General features: G+C 51.9%; 1 long non-coding RNA gene across 1 annotated transcript; it reads left to right on the forward strand.

Moving 5' to 3' along the window:
• The first annotated feature begins 611 nt into the window (after nt 1-611).
• LOC311583250 lies at nt 612-10,942 on the forward strand. The gene is made up of 2 exons (XR_014774439.1): nt 612-810; nt 6,740-10,942. It is a non-coding gene; the product is annotated as an uncharacterized lncRNA (long non-coding RNA).
• Nucleotides 10,943-19,206: the final 8,264 nt, after the last annotated feature.

The raw sequence follows: 19,206 nt of genomic DNA on the forward strand, positions 1-19,206 counted from the left end.
GCCTGTGTGGTGGGCTGAGGAGAGGCAGCTCCCTTCCCCTCCAGGCAGGGAGTGTGGAGTCTCAGGCTCTGACTCTCCCGAGAGAAAAAAAAAAAAAGAAAGAAAGAAAGAAAGAAAAACAAACAAACAAACCAAAACCAAAACCAAGCCAAACCAAAACAAAAAACCTCAGATGGACAAGTCTACATACAACCCAAGTGCTTTCCTAGAAAGAAAACTGAGGGCGAGTCCACAGACCAGCTTCTGTGCAGCACACTCCTGTCTGTGCACACCACTGTGCAGCTGAGGACGACCTTAAATCCCTTAAACTGCCCCCCCCCCATCCAACCCTTTGGTCTCCACCTGCAGCACTACCCCTGGCAGGGATTTGTGCACATTAGGCACTTGACCAACCCAGCCACAGCCTCAGCCTGCCAGGGATCTGAAGAGCCAGGAGAAATCTTCTTGAGGTGCCAGGTAGGCACAGAAACAGGAATGCGCCCTCTCTGAGCCTGCACTCCCCCCCCCCCCCAGCCTGGCCTCTTCCCTGCCTTGTCTTTAAAGCACTATGGTTCACTCAGACTGTTGCCTCAGTATCTGGTTTTCTCTTTTTCTTTCTTAGGTTTCTCCAGACAGGGTTTCTTTGTGTATCCCTGGCTGTCTTGGACTCGCTTTGTAGACCAGGCTGGCCTCGAACTCACAGCGCTGGGATTAAAGGCGTGCCCCACCACGCCCATGCCTGGTTCGGTCTCTGGTTTTCAATGAAGAAACCCCACTTGGAGTTTAACGCTCAGCTGCCCCACCCCCACCTGGAATCCCAACAAGAGAAAGGTAACAGAAGCTTCATGTTTTATCTTAAAAATCACTCAAGGGTAGAAATGCAGAGCAAAGGTGAAGAGAAAGATTTATTCGAGCTGATACACGTGTGTGTGCACACACATGTATGTTGGTGGGGAAGTTTGGGTATTTTTTGGTGGCTGTGTGTGTTTGATGTGTGCGTGTACATGTGTTTGTGTTTGTTCTTGCTTGTGGGTGGAGCCACACGCCAATCGCAGACTAAATTTTGACTCAGGGTTTTGCCTTTCCATGTTGTTTGCAACAGTCTCTTTGACGCTGGATACACCGGGCTAGCTGGCCCTTAAGCTTCTGGGGTGCCCCTGTTTCCACCCCCCATCTCTCCACCTGTGGGTTTCTGACACTTGTGCTGCCTCATCCAGCTTGTAGAAGTGGGCTCTGGGAGCCTGAACTCAGGTCATCAGACTTGCGTGGCTAGAAGCAGGTCTTCCTGGCCCCGTGCTGGTGGGGGTTTTGCTGTCAGCTGGAAATCACAGCCACTGCCTTTCAAAGGGTCTGTCGGGAGTCCAGGGCAGGAAGAACCTTAAGGAGAGGAGTACTGAGGTTTTACAGGTGCTTTGTCAGCCACACACTCATCCTGCGTCACTCAGACATCCCGACACCCCTCCTGGTCCGCTGAGTGCAGCTGTAGCCTGGCCGATGGCTTCACAGGCAAGGCTCGCTGTCCGTCCCGGTGCACTGAGCAGTCCACAGCAGGCTTCCTTCTCTAGGTCTGGGCCCCAGTCTGGTCTGGTCTGGTCTCCTATGGAGACTTGGGGACGTGTGTCCAACTTGATCAGCACGGTGGGGAGGTCTTAGTTGGTAAACATCACCTCCAGCCTGGACTGGTCTTGTACCCAGCTTATATACCCGTCTATGTTGGGAGGAGTTGTACCCCCTTGTAGTCAATGAGGGACTGGGTTTTGTCACTCATTTTATATTATGTTTATTGTTATGTTCAGGTGGACAACTTATGTCTTTTTTAAAAAATTTATTTATTTATTAAGTATACAGTGCTCTGCCTGCATGTATGCCTGCCCACCAGAAGGGGGCAGCAGATCTCATTATAGATTGGTTGTGAGCCACCTTGTGGTTGCTGGGAATTGAACTCAGGACCTTTGGAAGAACAGTCAGTGCTGTTAACCTCTGAGCCATCGCTCCAGCCCCATGCCTTTCTTATCATAACAAGCGCACTGTTTCACTTATCACTACCAACGTATGTTCTTTTACACATTTTCTCCTCTTTGTTTTACATGTTCCCTACATGGTGTCAGGCACCCACTAAGATACTCCTAACCGGGAAATGGCCTTCTACCAAGCCCAGGTGGCTAGAGGCAGCTGTATCTGGACAGTGGGTGCATCATCTCTCAGACCCCTGCTGCTAGGCCATCTGAAAAGGGCCACATCTCAGTGCACAGATGTGACACAGCTCTGAGAAGGGCAGCTCTCTCTGGCCCTGCCCCCCGGCCCTGCCCCCCCACCCCGCCCCTGGCCCCGGCCCGGCCCCGCCCTGGCCACGGCCCCGCCCTGACCTGGCCCCGCCCCTGGCCCCGCCCCTGGCCCTGCCCCCTGGCCCTGAACCTGCTCCAGCTCACATCTCACTTGAAGTAGTTTGCAAAGCCTGTTGCTGTCCAGCCATCCAGGCAGGGAGAGCCCAAAGTGAGGAGAGAGAAGGCCCAGGATGGGACCCTCCCTTCCTTCCCTCAGGCTCCTGGTGCTCCCTTCATCCAGGCTACACCAGCGGCAAGGTCCTGAGACCAGTGACTCCAAGAGGAGTTCAAGCTTTTCGAGAATGGGTTGGGCTTAAATGCAATGACAGATGAGGGAAAAATAAGTTTAAAAAAAGGGGGGGGGGAGGGAGGGGCAAAAGTGAAAGGCCAAGTAGGGACAGACAGACAGAAACGGCAGACTCAAAGTCCAAGAGACCTGGCGTGAGGCTGGGGAAGGCAGGGAGTTGCAGTCAGAAACGAGGGGTGGCCGGCTGCAGGAGTCAAAAGACAAGGGCAGCCTACTCACGCCAGTTGCCGTCCCTTCCTTCTGTCTTCACTCATGAATTATTAAAACAGCCTGCAAATGGTGCCCCCTCTCAGTCTGTCTCCCTCCCTCCCCTTTTTTGTTCCTTCCTCCCTCCCTTCCTCACTCACTCACTCACTCACTCACTCACTTCGACTCTCCGACTTCCTGGTTCATCTCCTCACCCTCTCTAGCAAAATTCTACCTCCTCAAGGTTTTATAACCTTCCCAAACAGACCTGGAGACACCTCAGACTCTGGAGACATTTCACTGTTAGGCCGAAACACCTATGGACTAGTCAGCCATCCATTGCTGTGTAACAAATATCCCCTCAAGCCTGGTAGCCAACATAAGCACAGACAGCATCTCCATGGCTGGCAAGTCAGAACCTGGGTGTGAGGGAAAGGGCGTTTCAGGCATCCGGTCCTCCTGAAGCCACAGTGAAGCTGCCTACAGGGGGACCGTCACCACTTCAGGCTCGACTGCAGCTGACATCCATGTCTAAAATCACACGGGCAAAGGGCCTCTGTTTGGGTGTTCTCAGTTCTGAGCACCCCCCGGGTGGTACCCAGTGTGTTCGTCAGCCCTGGAGGTGGCCTTCTCTGCTGCCCACACAGTTAAGTGTGGGAGGGGATGGCCATGGGTATGACTGCCACAGGGTGGGATCATCCACGGGGTCACTTTGGCTATAGTGGGATGAAGTGATCGAAACTGCCTTTTCAAAGCCACTCCTCTTGCTGAGGTGATGAAGATAGACTGACAGACCATGTGTAGATGGAAGAGATTGGTTGAGAGGCCGCTGCTTGCTGCCTCCCAAGGCTGCCGAGATGACCGTGGCTCAGGAGAGGTGGATGGAGTGAAGAAATAATTAATTTAAGAAGGCAGGTTCCAGAGGTGACTGGAGGTGAGTAAGGCAGAGTGGGGGCTCATGGCAACCCTTAGACTTCTGGCTTGTGCAACAAAATGTGTGCAAGGTTCTAATCAGAGAAGAAAGTCACACACAGCTAGCCATGCTTGTGACAGAAGAGGGCACTTGGTGTTGGTCATCCTGGGGTTGTGGTGAACCGAAAGTCTCCGGGCAGAGATGAGGCTCACAGGACCTAGTTTGCCCGGCACTCAAAGGCACACAGATACTGTTCAATACGACCAGAGAACCATCTAGAAAGAGAAGTCCTCTGGATAGAGAAAGACCTTGGGCCAAAACATTCAGAAAAGGCTGCTTCTGTCAGCCAGTGACAGACTGGCTGTGGGGAGGGTTTCAGTTAATTAGGAAGGTCTCCAGGGTAACCACTTAGAGGGTATTCACAGAGACCAGCCAGAGTCGGCTGTGGACTAATGGCCCCCCCAGCATCTGCTCCATGCCAGGTCATTAGTGTAAAGATGATCTGTGCCATTATCCCCAGGAATGTACGCTTGCATCTCACCACCTGAGAAGTGGTTGTGCGTGGCCTGACGACACGACTCGGCCTTCTACAAGACCACGATGGCGCAGTCCTCCAGCAACAAGTGTTAGGAGAATGGTCTGGGCCGAACCTCATTGATCATCAGCCCCAAGTCCACTGTATTGGCGGGATGGTTTTCCTCGGTCCCTTCATACTGCGCTACTCGACTCTACTGTCCAACACCTCTCAGAATGCTTGCCTCTTCCTGATGAATGAACTCCTGAGGAGGTCGCCATGTGTCAGTCAGGGAGGCACCAGAAAGGTCCGTACTGAGCACACTGGAACACAGCGCCATGTTGCAAGGCTGTTTCTGGTGTGAGTATGGAGTCTGGGTGTGAAAACTGCTCTGGCCCAGAAGTTCTGTATGAGACTGGACTCCCCGTGTGGGCCAGCTGTGTTCACTTGGGCTTCGTGGCTCCTTCCTGCAAGTTGCATGGCTTAGCTCAGAGTCCCCGGAACCGATAAGTGTAGTAGGCTTATTTACAGAGTGCAGGTGAGGGATTACCAGCAAGAACACAGGTAGTGTTAAGAGCGCAGCAGTGTAAAGTCTCTGTGGAGCACGCATGATGAGCTCCCCATAACCACACTGATGGGGCCCTCTTCCTCTAGGCTCCCCCACACTACATACCCTAGCCTTTCCCTGAGCACCTGAGGCTTCTCCGTGCTGCTAGAACAGTTCTGTACGGGTGGATGGGAGGCGTGGCTACATACCTAGGTGGAGGTCCCATGACCCTCCTGACCCCTTCTACGAGGGAACCCATCAACAGTCCACTATGGCAGTGGTTCCCAACACGGAGGTCGGAAACCCTTCGGGATCAAGCAACCGTTTCCCCAGGGTCGCACGTCAGATCTCCTGCATGTGATGTATTCACATTACGATTCATAACGGTAGCAGAGTTGCAGTTATGAAGTAGCAACAAAATAATATCGTGGTTGGGGTGGGGGTCACCACAACATGAGCTGTATTAAAGGGTCGCAGCGTTAGGAAGGCTGGCAAGCACTGCCTTACAATGGCTGACTCTCAAGCCGACACAGCTGATCTGCGGAAGACAGTGGCTGTCTTCATGGGATTACCACGTCCTACTAAGGCTTCCTAGACTTGGTTTCTGCTCAAACACAAGACAAGCCGTGCATGCTGAGTTAACATGGAAGTGGGGTAAAGGTGACTGGCCCGCTGCGCTTGGGACTTGCTGGGAGGCCAGCCACAGTGTGAGGCTTCCCAGCCTGACCGAGGCCCTCCAGGACTCTGTTGGACATGCACAAGTGAAGTCCAGTTGCCTCCAGAAGCCTGATGACAGTGTTCTGGGTTCTCGGGGCCCTGATAAGGATCTTGTAACGAGGCAGGCATTTGTTTTGTCCTTGTGTTCTGACAGTGGCCGGTAAGAAACCCTCAAGGAAGAACGTGGTGTATACCTACTATTCCTCATTCCGGTACAGCCCACACTCAGCTGGGCCGCTGCTAGGAATGGGAGGCTGCGCCAGCGGGCTGCAACGGAACGCGCATGCGCTGCTGTGGGGCTCCCTCCGGGCTGCAAACCTCCATGTTAGAGCAGGAGGGACAGTCTTAGAGGAAGATGAGGCCTGTGGGTTTTGATGAAGCCTGTCTACTTTCTATGCCTGTGTGTGTGTGTGTGTGTAGGGTCCATATGTGTGGGTGTGAGTGACCATGCCTGTAGTAGCTAGACACTCAGGTGTCGCTCCTCACTTTGTGCTTGGACACAGCATGTCTCACTGGCTTGGAGCTCTCCGTGATGGAAAGGCAGACTTGCAAGTGAGACAGGCACCTGTCTGTGCCTTTCCGGCATGGTGAATACAAGTGTGCACGCCTGCTCCTGGGATTTTTGTTTGTTTGTTTGTTTTGTTTTGTTTTTTGAGACAGGGTTTCTCTGTATAGCCTTGGCTGTCCTGGACTCACTTTGTAGACCAGGCTGGCCTCGAACTCACAGTGATCCACCTGCCTCTGCCTCCTGAGTGCTGGGATTAAAGACGTGCACCACCACACCCTGCTCTCCTGGGATTTTTTTTAAAAAAGTTTTTATTTTAATGTAGGTTCAGAGAAGTAAATTTGTGTGGGCACAGTGAAACCACTGAAGTAGACCTCTCCATGGGTGGAAAGAAAGGTGTATCTGGAAAGATCAAATTGCAGGGGCTTTCTGGGGCCAGGTGCAGAGAGAACAGCAAAGGGTGGGAAGAGTTGCCAGTTTTACGGGAGCAGGTTGTGGTGGGAGAGAGCATGTAAGCCAGACAGTCTGGAGGTTAAGGTAGTGGGAGGGGCCAGAGGGCTAGCCTGGGACACAGTGTGGCGACTTTGCTCGTCTGGGCTTGTTTGAATTGGTAGGAAACCAGATGACGCAGGAGTTGGCCGTAGGGGCAGATAAGGGGCTGGCCTTTCCTCACAAATAGAAAAAGTTTCTGAGGAAGGTTGGAGTTGGACTTTTGTTTATCTGATAGCAATCCTTCTTTTTACCCAGTCAGGGTCCAGCTTGAGCTAAGCCCATTCTGTGACTTAGGACGGTGGCAGCAGTGGGAGCCTGGGTTAGACCCGCAAGAACTCAGCCCCTCATTCGTGCTTCTCTGACAAGCCCATTTACCAGCTGAGCATCTTCCCAGCCCAAGCGTATCTGCTTTCTACTCATGGAGACCATGTTCAGAATTCCTGTCTATTGCTGCCATGCAGAAAACAGTGAGAGGCTGAGGAGAGAAGGCGAAAACAAAGCCTGGAATGAAGCCTCAAGAAGACTTGGCCATGTGTTGTCAGCTGCTGAGCTGGCAGGTCAGTTCCGTGAGGCAGGGTCAGCCACTCACCCACGGGTGTCACTCGAGACAAGTGGTGGTGGAAACAGGAAAGGGATGACTCTGTGTGGCCATGCTAAGAAGGAACATAGGCCTGAGGCCTCAAGCCCTGTCTTAGGAGTGCTGACGAAAGCTTGTGGTTCTACAAGGGAGACAAAGACAAAGATCAGGGTTCACATAGCTGGGGGTCTTGGCAGGCCAAGGTCTGGTACAGATTACCTCAGGATAGCTGTCCCAGCCTCACCAGTGAAGAGAAAGGCATCTCATGGAGCACACCACAGAGATGCCTGCACACTACAGAGATGCCTGCACACCACAGAGATGCCTGCACACCGCAGAGATGCCTGCACATCCACCTTCAGTGCTGCGCTGCTCACAAGAGCCAAGACCTGGGAACAGCCAGATGCATCACAGAAAGTTGTATATACAGTGTGTACAGTAGAGTTGTGTATACAGTGCATACAGTGGAGTTGTGTATACAATGCAAACAGTGAATTTGTGTATACAGTGCATACAGTAGAGTTGTGTATACAGTATATACAGTGGAGCTGTGTATACAGTGCATGCAGTGGAGCTGTATATACAGTATATACAGTGGAGCTGTGTATACAGTGCATACAGTGGAGTTGTATATACAGTGCATACAGTGGAGTTGTAAATACAGTGCACACAGTGGAGTTGTGTATACAGTATATAGAGCAGAGCTGTGTATACAGTGCATACAGTGGAGCTATGTATACAGTGCATACAGTAGAGTTGTGTATACAGTGCATACAGTGGAGTTGTAAATATAGTGCATACAGTAGAGTTGTGTACACAGTGTATACAGTGGAGCTGTGTATACAGTGCATAAAACAGATGTCGTGGCATACAGAGCACACCTGTTGTCCCGGCAGTGGGGGAAGATGGTAAATTAGCTCCCATCCATCTTGCTGCTCCTGCAAGTGAGATGCGAGTCCTGGCCTCCTCGGGGCTGTCAGCAGGCGGCTCCCAGCGAGGCTGTAATTGGGTCGGTGAGATTCCAGGGAGCAGTCATGGGCTTCACTGGCCCCACCATCCTGTCAGTCCCTGGGGGGTCCTGGCTGTTTGAAGGAGCTGTTTATCCGGTTCCTTTTAAGCAAAGTTTGGGCATCATTAGAGGCTCAGAGATTACAGCGGCTCACCTCTTCTGGGATGTGTCAAAGCCCCGCCTGAGAGTTGTCAAGAAACACCGGTGATTTTAACTTAAGAGAAAGCCTCTGATAGTCTTCAGAGCCACTTGTCATTCTGTCGTGCTGGTGCAGAGCGCTCCCCGAGTCCATGTTGAGTGTCTGGCCACTCTCATTTAGGACACGGGAGAACTGTGTGCCATAACTGTAGAGATGTGGTGAGAGGCCCTGGAAGAGGGAAGTGGATTCTGTGAGAGCAATCCCGAGAGGCCAGGTTTGGAGAGGCGGAACCTACAGCAGAAGGCCGGGCGTGGTGACACACGTGTGTGATCTCAGACCCTACAGCAGAAGGCTGGGCGTGGTGACACACGTGTGTGATCTCAGACCCTACAGCAGAAGGCTGGGCGTGGTGACACACGTGTGTGATCTCAGACCCTACAGCAGAAGGCTGGGCGTGGTGACACGTGTGTGTGATCTCAGACCCTACATCAGAAGGCTGGGCGTGGTGACATACGTGTGTGATCTCAGACCCTACATCAGAAGGCTGGGCATGGTGACACACGTGTGTGTGATCTCAGACCCTACATCAGAAGGCTGGGCATGGTGACACACGTGTGTGATCTCAGCACTGGAGAAGCGGCAGAGACAAGTCCTAGAGCTCACTGGTAAGCTAACATGGCAAAATCAGTGAAATTCTGAGTTAGTGACGGATCCAGGCTCAGTAAATGAGGTGGAACATAATACAAGACATGCCAACTCACTCTTGGTCTCCATACATGCACTCATGGGTAAGCGCTCACATGCACGTGTACTTACACACGAGCACACACAGAGACAGACAGACAGACTCACAAAGAGAGGGAAGGGGAGGGGGAGGAGTGTCACAGTGTGGGGACAGCAGCAGCAGGATTCAGTGTGGCCCTGGCTGACAGCTCCGCCTCCTCTTCACTCTGCAGGTGTCAGTGAGTCTCTGAACACAGGGCCACTTAGCGTCACAGTCATCACACTGCCTGTCAGCTTTGCTCAGGTTCCAGCTCTGTTTTAGGAAGATATGTTGACCATTTAAGGAGTGTTCGTCTAACGTGTGTGTCTGTGTGTACATATGTGTATATGTGTGTATGTGTCTGTATCTATGTGTGTGTACGTGTGTACGTATGTGTGTATATGTGTGTGTGTCTGTGTCTGTATCTATGTGTGTATACGTATGTGTGTATGTGTGTGTGTGTGTGTATTGGGTTTCACACATAGGATAGCTAAATATCTAAAACGGTGTTTGTCTTCCTGGCTTATTTCACTTAGTATGATAGTCTCTGATTTCATCCATTTTCTTGCAAATGACATAATTTTATTTCCTTTGGTTGAACACAACTCCACTGTATGCACAACTCCACCGTATGCACAACTCCACTGTATACACAACTTTACTGTATACACAACTCCACTGTATACACAACTCCACTGTATACACAACTTTACTGTATACACAACTCCACTGTATACACAACTTTACTGTATGCACAACTCCACTGTATACACAACTCCACTGTATACACAACTCCACTGTATACACAACTTTACTGTATACACAACTCCACTGTATACACAACTTTACTGTATGCACAACTCCACTGTATACACAACTCCACTGTATACACAACTCCACTGTATACACAACTCCACTGTATACACAACTTTACTGTATGCACAACTCCACTGTATACACAACTCCACTGTATACACAACTCCACTGTATACACAACTTTACTGTATGCACAACTCCACTGTATGCACTGTATACACAACTCTGTGCACTGTGTTATTCCCAGGTTTTAGGGGGTTACTGCAATATATTTTTCTGTGACCAACACATTTTATGATAGTTATAACAGTTAATCCCTGGGGTGGTTAATTTTAAATGTCAACTTTCAGCCCGTCTGGGGTATTACAGAGATACAGGTTGGCCTACAGGCAAGCCTGGGGGCGGGGTTGCTTTGGTTATTTGGTGACGTCACTTGATGGGCTGGGTCCTGAACTGTGTAAGAGTGCAGAAAGTCCGCTGCACAGGAGCAGCCATGATGCCGGCAGCTGGGGCACACTCATCTTTCTTTGCTGTGAATATGATGGGCCTGGTGGCTTAAGTTTTTGCCTTGACCCCGCCCCCCAGCCCCCAATAATGGACTGTAACTGGAAACTGCCAGGCACATAAACCCTTTCTTCCCTGTGTGCCTTGTGGTCAGGATGTTTAAGGACAGCGGCAGAAGGAAGCTAGAACAACCTCTCATCTGCTCTCTGAAAAGGGCTGACAACCTTTCTTAAGGTGCACGGCTTCAGTGACCACCCACAGCCCCGCCTAAGTCCAGCCTGCCGCTCACCGTTAAAGGGCCCGTGAACATTTCTAAAGGGTTGAGGGAAAACCAGGGAAGAACAGTAGTGCTTGGGAATTCTACGGAATTCAACTTTTATGTTCTCCAAACAATCTTCTTGGCTTGTGGCCACACTGTGTGCCCCGGACTGCTGGGGATAAGGTTTCCGCTGTAGAGGGGGCCAGCGGAAGTGCGTGTTCTCTGGCTCTTGTGGTGTTTGCCATCCTGGCATGAAGTCTTCCCTCCTCTTGCCTCCCAGCCCACTCTACAACAAGAGCCCTGCCGTTCTGCCTGATCTGCAGGAAAGGCACAATTCTCTCGGTACAGTCTGGATCTGGTTTGCTTTTATAGATAAATAGCACTTTGTTAATAGCATTTGACCACACTATTTATTTTATAATGAGAACTATTGAATTCGCTTGAAAAGCAGCTTCTCAGCATCTGATTTCTTTTGAGGGGACAATTAGGCCTGTGTACAATGGGCTGCTGAAAGTCAGATTGTGACTATTATCAGCAGGGAAAGGTTTTCCTTCTAAATGTTAAAACAGTCTCCCCTAATTAGTGAATTATTATAGAAAACCAAACAAAGAACAACACTGCTGCTCTTGGCTTTAAATGCAGGCCATTGTTACATCCTACAGGCTCCCAGAGGGCCTCAGACACTGGGCGGAGCCGTGATGTGCTTACCACCTCGGCTCAGGAAGGACACAAAATTCATAACAGTAGCAATTATAACTGGGCATTTCTCTTCATGTTAGTTCTTCTGAGCCATTATCTGGGAAGAAGAGACCGTGGGAAAAGGAAGGTCAGGCCGCAGCCAGAGAGCAGCACCGAGCAAAGGACGGAGGGGGAAACTTTCTTGGTGGATCTCAACTCTACGCAAACTCAGAAACTGTTCAGGAGCCTTTCCGCGCCCTTAGAAACCGCGATGGGGGGCGGGCGGGGGATGCTGGGGACACTGGTTCAGATGCTCCAGCTCCAAACGGAGCAGAGAAAACGGGTGCTTGACCAAGCTCTGGTGCTTGACCAAGCTCTGTGTCACCATGCTCGCTACCGCCTCCAGAGGGAGAAAGTCAGCCGGAGGGGAGAAAGCTCAAGTGCAGTGTAACTGTGTGAGCGTCCATGCAGCAGAAGTGTCCTTAGAGCGAGCCTTATAGCTCTGGGCACGTGTCACTACCTGCTGGGTTTACAAGTCAGGGGTGCAAGTGGTGGAAACACGGTGACAGCTTGAGGCCTGAGTCCCCCTTCCCTAACAGACCACCACATCTCCACTGTAAGAAAGCTCCCTAACGGAGCCCTTCACAATTAGTTTCCTTTTCTTTTAATCCTTTGACAGAAAGATAACTAGGAACATATCAGTTGACCAGCTAACGACTTCTTGTGTTATGGTCTCGTGCAGCCCAGGCTGGCCTCAGCTTCCTGGTCCTCCTGCTGCCTCCTCCTTAGTACCTCAACTGATATTTTATTAAAGACTTTTATCTTGAGGGCTAGCAAGATGACGGGTTGGGTAGGGGCTCTCGTCACCAAGCCTGGTGAGCAGACTTCTGTCCCCAAGACCCACATGGTAGCGAGAGACTCATCCCTGAAAGAATTCTTTGCCTTCCACACCCACAGCATGGATGGCACGTGTCGTGCCACAGACACTGGGCATGGGGAGGTGGGGGTGCCAGGGAAAGGGGACAGGGACAGAGCTCATTCTTTGCTTTTGAGGCTACACACTGGTCTTTAAGGCAGTGCCTCCATAACCCAGGTCTGGAGAGCACCTCTTTGGAGATTCCACACCCCTAGGGCCATCCCTCCATGACAAAGAGGAAACAGTTTGTGTCTCACTTGAATCTAGGGACATGTACACATGCATTCAGTATGTGGACAATAGAAAGTGAAAATTCTCCATTACACGGAAACTTCTAGACCTCGAGCCCAGGTTCACATTTGTTGCTAAGAGCTTGAAAACTGGTGATGCCAACAAGATGCCCAGGGCTTCTTCTTATCAGTCGCTCAGCATGGTGCTTAAGGAATGGAGCTCCAGCAGTTTCCGTCTCAAATCTCTGCACAAACCACGGTCCCCACAGGCCCCGTTCCCTTCACTTTACCCGAGTCTCCCCTCCGCCTGCTTAATAGCTGCCCCCTGGCAAAGTGCTGCTGCCTGCTGCCACTTTCTACACTTTAAGAAATCAAAGTAGCACTGATGGCTGTATTAACACGCCTACTTTTGTACCGGCTGTGGGCAAATTGGCCTCAAACAGAGAGGATACTATCTGCCTGGCCAAAAATATTAGCTTTGCCACTGAAGACCAAGACCCTTGAAATGCTGGGCCTAAGTGGGGAACTCCGGGGAGCAAACGTGAGCCCTTTGCTTTGCGAATTAATAGTCTTAGCTTGGACTACGGCTTTGCTGACCCACTCATGATCTGGAACTCGGTTTGGGAAGGGTGTGGATTGCTGTCCCCTAGAAACTAGCTTGTGTGGGCTTGTTCTGTCAGCCTGGGGTCACAGCCTCTTCTTAAGGTTATTTTAGATCACATGTCTCTGTGTGAGCGGGCGCCCATGAGTTCAGGTGCCCCAGGAGGCCAGAAGAGGGCACCAGGGACCTTGTAGTTGGTGGTTCAGGCAGTCGGGAGCCACCCAACTGGAACCAAACTCAGTTCCTCGGAAAGAGCAGCGAGTTTCTTTAAGTGTTGGGCCTTCTCTCTGGCCCCACAGCCTCCCCTGACAGGATTTCTCCTCACAACCTTGTCCTTCCATTGTTTGGTGGTCCCTTGAGGTATCCCATCACTCACCCATCTGGGAGGTTGATGATGTAACGCTCTCCCCACTGGCCATGCTGCGCCGACCTCACTGCTCTGACTGTGCTGTGCTGACCTCACTCCTCTGGCTGTGCTGTGCTGACCTCACTCCTCCGGCTGTGCTGTGCTGACCTCACTGCTTCGGCTGTGCTGTGCTGTCTGCTCTGTGCTGACCTCCTTGCCTGTACATTCTGAGCACTGTTCAGCCTGCAGTGGTTCACAGAGTTTGTGGAGCACAACCCCAAGTAGTGCGTGGTTCAAGTGTGAGTTACTAATCCAGGTGCTGCCTCCCTCCCTCCCTCAATTTGAGGGTTACAGTAGTAGAACATTAAGTAGTGTTTTTTGTGTTGTTGTTGTTTTTTTTCTCATAGTTTGGTGTGAAATGTCCCCCATGTGCTCGTGTGTTCGAGCACTTGGTTTGCGGGTGTTGGTAGTTTGGGGGAGGTTGTAAAACTTCTAATGACAGGATCATGGCTGATGGAATTGTGTCCCCGGGGAAACTGAGGTGGAGCTTGCTGGTGCATGTGTGTGCTAAAGAATGATCAGATGTCCCAGGGCCCATCCTGGTGTGTGATAATAGAAGGACTTGAAAAATGTGTGAGGTGAAGGTGGGAGGGAGGCGTGCTTGGATGACTAGATCCTCACAGCCACCCACAGGATGTGCAGGTCCAGCCTCCATCTCCATCTGGGACCACTTAGCTTGAGAAATGTTCTTATGCATGAACATCACAGTGCGTTTAGCAGCAGCTGCCAAGATGCTTCACAGACCCCAGAGGCAAGGCCTAACACAGCTACAGGGATGGGGACCAGAGGCTGGCCATTCAGGAATAGGGGAGCCTGACACACTCTCGTGAGCCGCTTAACTGTCCACGGTGTCCCTGGCTATCTTTTTTACCCACCTCCCTCTCTGCCATCCACCCCTGTTTCTCTGTGTGTGGTTCCCACGTGGCTAATAAATCTATGCAGGTGTGAAGACACTAGAGGGAGTCACACAACTCCTTTGCTCCTAATGTCAGGCTGCAAGACAGATGTCAAAGGGGGAGTTATCGTCAAGGAAGTCAAGGGACTTATGGGTCTAGGTGTCTCTGACCTGTGTTCCTCTGCCTGGAGCTGCAGAGGACACACTGGGAAGTACTCTGGAAGGTTCTAGAGGAAGAGAGTCCGCAGGGCAGGGCAGGGGCACCTCAAGGATGTTCACATGGGGCTGTGGTTCTGCGTGGTATCTCCACTGCTGGAGGCTCTGCACTGTGGTTCTCACAAACAGGAGGAGTTGCCTTCCTTCATAGAATGGATATCAGCTTTCATCTCCTGCCTGTCACTTGCCCCTCCCTCTCGGCTCTCGCTGTAAGACTATGCTGTGAGCCTGATGTCTTCAATAAGTTAGGAAATTCCTGAAAATATTTGTAGGATCACTCTCTCTCTCTCTCTCTCTCTCTCTCTCTCTCTCTCTCTCTCTCTCTCTCCCCCCCCCCCTCTCTCTCTCTCCCTCCCTCCCTCTCTCCCTTTCTCCCTCTCTCCCTCCCTCCTTTTGGGTGAGATTCTCCTGAGTTCTGTCCTGAAGTGACACAGAACAGTGCAGTAAAGACTGCCTATGGTCCAACAGAGTGACCATCCCAGGCCAGAGCTTGGCATGTGACTCACTTCACATAGTGACCATTTCTGGCCAAAGCTTGCTTCTGCTGTCTGAATTGTTGGATCAGCTTCATGGCTCAGGTCCACACTGACTAGAGCCCATGGGCATCCAGCCCAAGCCGGATGAATCAGGAATGAATGGAGGTCCCTTCCCCACCCCGTTCTCCCTAGAACCTGTCACTGCCATGTGGCCTATGTGCCACCTCCTTGGTCATTCAATATTTTATGAATGACACCTTCCAAGATTTGCTGGCACACTCTGTGACCGCCTGCCTCCCTGACATCCTGATGTACTCTCGGGGACAGGCACCGCACACTGAGCCCGTCCAGATGGCCTTGGCTCCCTTCATCAACCCCCCCTACCTTGCCAAGCCAGACAAACACAGCCTTTTGACCTCACAGAAGTAGGACAGCTCTGTGTTTTTATCTCCCTGTGAACCCATACGTGGCCCTATCTGGTCATTGCCAACCTCTGCTGTTGGCATGCCAGCTGGGGCCTTGGCTTTCCTCACCTTTCCAGCGCTTTCCATCCTTGGAAGGACTCCTCCCCTCTCAGTCCTAACTAGTTCAGAGGACAGCCTGCCTTCTAGTGCACATCTGAATCTCTCCGGGCCCTGAAACCACAGAGCGCTAGGACCATAGGCACCTGACGAGGACACGGATAGGCACCTGACGAGGACAAGGCAGGGGTCTTGGGGTCCTGCCTCCCCCTGTGCCAAGGCCTCCCTGGAGGGCACTGCACTCCCAGAAGGGCCTCTGAAACACATGTCATCTAGATGTAGCATCCCCAAAGAGAGGGTCACACACAGTCAGTCACACACATCTATTAGTCAGGGAGATGTATCAGAAATTGCCCCCCCACCCGTATGTCTGTGTCTGTGGGTCTGTGTGTGTCTGTCACACGCACACTACAGGGATCCTGTCTTCATCCCCCCCAGCACTGAGGATATAAATATACCATCACACAGATCTATTTTACTTGGATTTTGCAGATTGAACTCAAGTCCTTGTGTTTACCAACTAAGCTATCCCCCAGCCTCAGAATCAGCAGCTCTTATCCTCTGTAGGCATAGAGTGAGTCACTACAGCTCAGTGGTGTTGCTGATACTGGGTACAAGGTCACAGCGGCACATGTGTCAGACCTATGGCATTGCTTTGCTGTTTCTTTGATGGAGTGGGCACACAGTTCAAGGTGGCTGGCAGCTAGCGGCGGCGGGGTGCAGGGCTCTGGAGTCAGGAGGTCTACTGGAGCTGCCTCTGCTGCTCTCTCTGGTCCTGGGTCCTAGAGCAAGGTGCTCAGATCCTCCACCACAGACTGGCCTGGACTGAAGGCCCTCCCTCAGGAGGCTGCCGAGAGAACAGAGCCAGGCTGTGCAGTGCCCAACATGGAAGCCTTGCACAAATGCCAGCCGTCCTCCCGTTGCTGTGGTGTGCCAATGCCTTGCCCAGGGCGAAGCTGAAGGCCCCACATTGACCCTGAGCTCAGGGAGTCTTCAGCATGGCTCTTCTTCACCCACCTGTCATCCCAATGCCCCCCAACTCCCCACCTCCCTACCCTGGCATCTTTCTCACCCTCTGAATCTCGTTAGAGTTTGCTCTGGAGGAATACCAGTGTCTCTCGTGTACCCTCGCTGGCTGGGGCCTGCTGGCCTGTGGAATACAGGGAAGACAGCTTTGCCTTAACTCGGCCAAGCCCCTGCCTGTGCCCTGTCCACAGCCCATTGCTCCAGAAGTCCTCCCTCCCTGGGCAGCCATTTTGGAAGGAACACCAACCACTTCCTGTGGAAGCTACTCTGAAGGCAGCGGAAGAAGTCAAGGCCGGTGGGGAAGACCAGCGCAGCTCTACTAGACTAGAAGCTCTACAGCCTTTCTAGCCAGAAAAAACTCAGACCTTGGGAAGTGCTGCTGTGTAGCCATTGCTCCCAAATCAGAACATGCTCTCCCAGAAGAAGGGACACAGGCCTGGAAACCTCAGGAAACCAGAGCCATTTACAAAGTCTGGGAAGCTCAGAGAGCCCCCACCTCCCCCGCCCCTGTGCTACAAAAGCAGCCAATGATTGCTAGGGAAAGGGAGACCCTAGGGGAGCTGAGAGCAGGTTAGGGAGCTCCTGGGATGCAGAGTGCGCACACTGTCACCCTTCTGGGGTGGGCTTTTCCATGATGCCCCTGCCTCTGCCCACCCGTGCTCCTGTAATCTGTCAGCCGCACTGCTGTGAGCACCCACGATAAACTATTTCTTCCCAAAGCTAGACGACGATAAAATGGCTTGTTTGGTCTGTTGTCAGGGAGTGAATAGATGTTTTTTCTTCCCCCACATCTCCCCAGGAAGAGCCACACAATAGATTTGGGGGTGATTTTGTGTGAGTTTCCTGGTAAGGAAGATGCGTGCTGACGCCCCAGGGCAGAGGACAGACCGGTGAGCTGAACAACGAGACACATGGCCCTTGTCAAGATAAAGCTGGTAAGGGGAGGAAGAAGAATGGAAGAGTCTTCACCAGCGCACCAGGGCAGAGGGACAGGGGGCGCGAAGGCAGGGCCACTAATCAGTCTGGACAGGAAATTAATGGTGGGTGTGAAATGGCTGAGATGCCAGACTCATTCTTCAAGCCAGGATCTGCTGTCATTAGCACCGGAAAAGGACGGGGAAGGGAAATCTTTGAGAGGCCACCAGACCAGCGTGCGCTCTTTCCTCCGCAAGAGGCCTTTCTTCTTTTAACCTTGTTTTGCCCCGCACTGGGGAGGCCTGGGAAGACAGCATTGGTGGCTCTGCGGCGTCGGGAGAACTGCAGCCCCTGCAGCAACCTGAGCCCGTACAGCCCTTTGGCCTAATTCCTTACTTCCCCAACTGGACTTTTCTAGAGGCCACTGGCTACACGCCATCTTTATAAGCAAGTTCGGAGACTTTCCAGTCTTAAGAGTATGGAAAAGTCATGTTTGTAACTTCTGGGCTGGTTGTAACTGCCCTACAGGAATCTGAGTTTGGGATTAACATAACATAGAATCAAGACGTGGACTTTGCAGAACTCACTGTGTGTGGTGATGACGGATGTCGGCGGAAAGGGAAGCATCCGGGTATCTTAGAAGCTGCCTTTGAGTTCCTTTTTGACTTAATACTAACGTCTTGGGACTGTGATTGGAACGTGCGCCAGCCCGGTAGGTTCGTGTATTTGTCTCCAGTTGGCGCTGCTGTTCTGGGACGTGGGCCGAACAAGAGGAATGGGTTGTTGAGCAGGCCTGCCCTGTGCCCATTCCTAACCAATCTCTCTCTCTCTCTCCCTCCCTCCTTCCCTCCTGTAAGTTGCCCAGATTACCCTAGAACTCTGGACCTGACTAATCCTTCCACATCTGCCGTCTGAATCCTGGCACTGCGGGCATGTTTCCCCTCGCCCAGTGTTTACAAAGCGTTATCTTTCTACAAAGTGAAGCTCGTGCCTTCCACACCGTCTCTTAGTTACCAAAGAAGGCTCGGTGGCGGTTAGCCTCTGTTGTCAGCCTGACAGGCTTTAGAGCCACCTCGGCGACACGCTGCTTGGTGTGCCATGAGGGTGCTGGTGTTTCCTAAGAGGATTAGAAGGCTCATCCTACAGGTAGGCAGCGCCGCCCATGAGCTGTCCTGGGTGGAGAGCAAGCCAGACACTAGATCCATCTACCCCTGCAGACTCACTGCGTGCGATCACTGCCTCATACCTCTGTCTCCTGCGTTTCCTGCCCTGATGGTACGCTCAAACCACACGTCCAAATAGCCCCATCTTTCCTTAAGCTGTTTTTGCCATGTATTTTCACAGTCATGAGAAAACTGTCTACTACAAGCCCCTCTGTGCTGACCCACAGTCCTTCTTGCTTTTTTCCCCCATCTTTCTGTGTCTTCTCCTCACATTGGCTATCTCAGCTTTTAGCATCTCCTAAGACCCATTGAGGGTATAACAGCTGGGAGGAGGCTACTTAGCAAAGAAGCTCAAAACCGCACCCGAAGTGAGAGGTGCATCTCCATCCCTAGCAAAGAGACACATCCATCCCCCCCGTAGCACTTGGTACATGACATCAGCTTTCTCTGCAGCTGGTCAGTAGCTACTCAAGACAGTGGTCCTCAGTGACCAGCTCCTGCCCACTCTCAAATGGACACTGGGACCAAGCCTGCCATTTCATAAGTCCCAGAGCAGGAGTAGAAGTTATTCTGCTGATTCCCCACTGGCTTCTAACCCAGTGTTCCAAGCAG

Source organism: Acomys minous (genome assembly GCF_964271855.1).
Source record: "Acomys minous genome assembly, chromosome: 14".
Taxonomy (NCBI): domain Eukaryota; kingdom Metazoa; phylum Chordata; class Mammalia; order Rodentia; family Muridae; genus Acomys; species Acomys minous.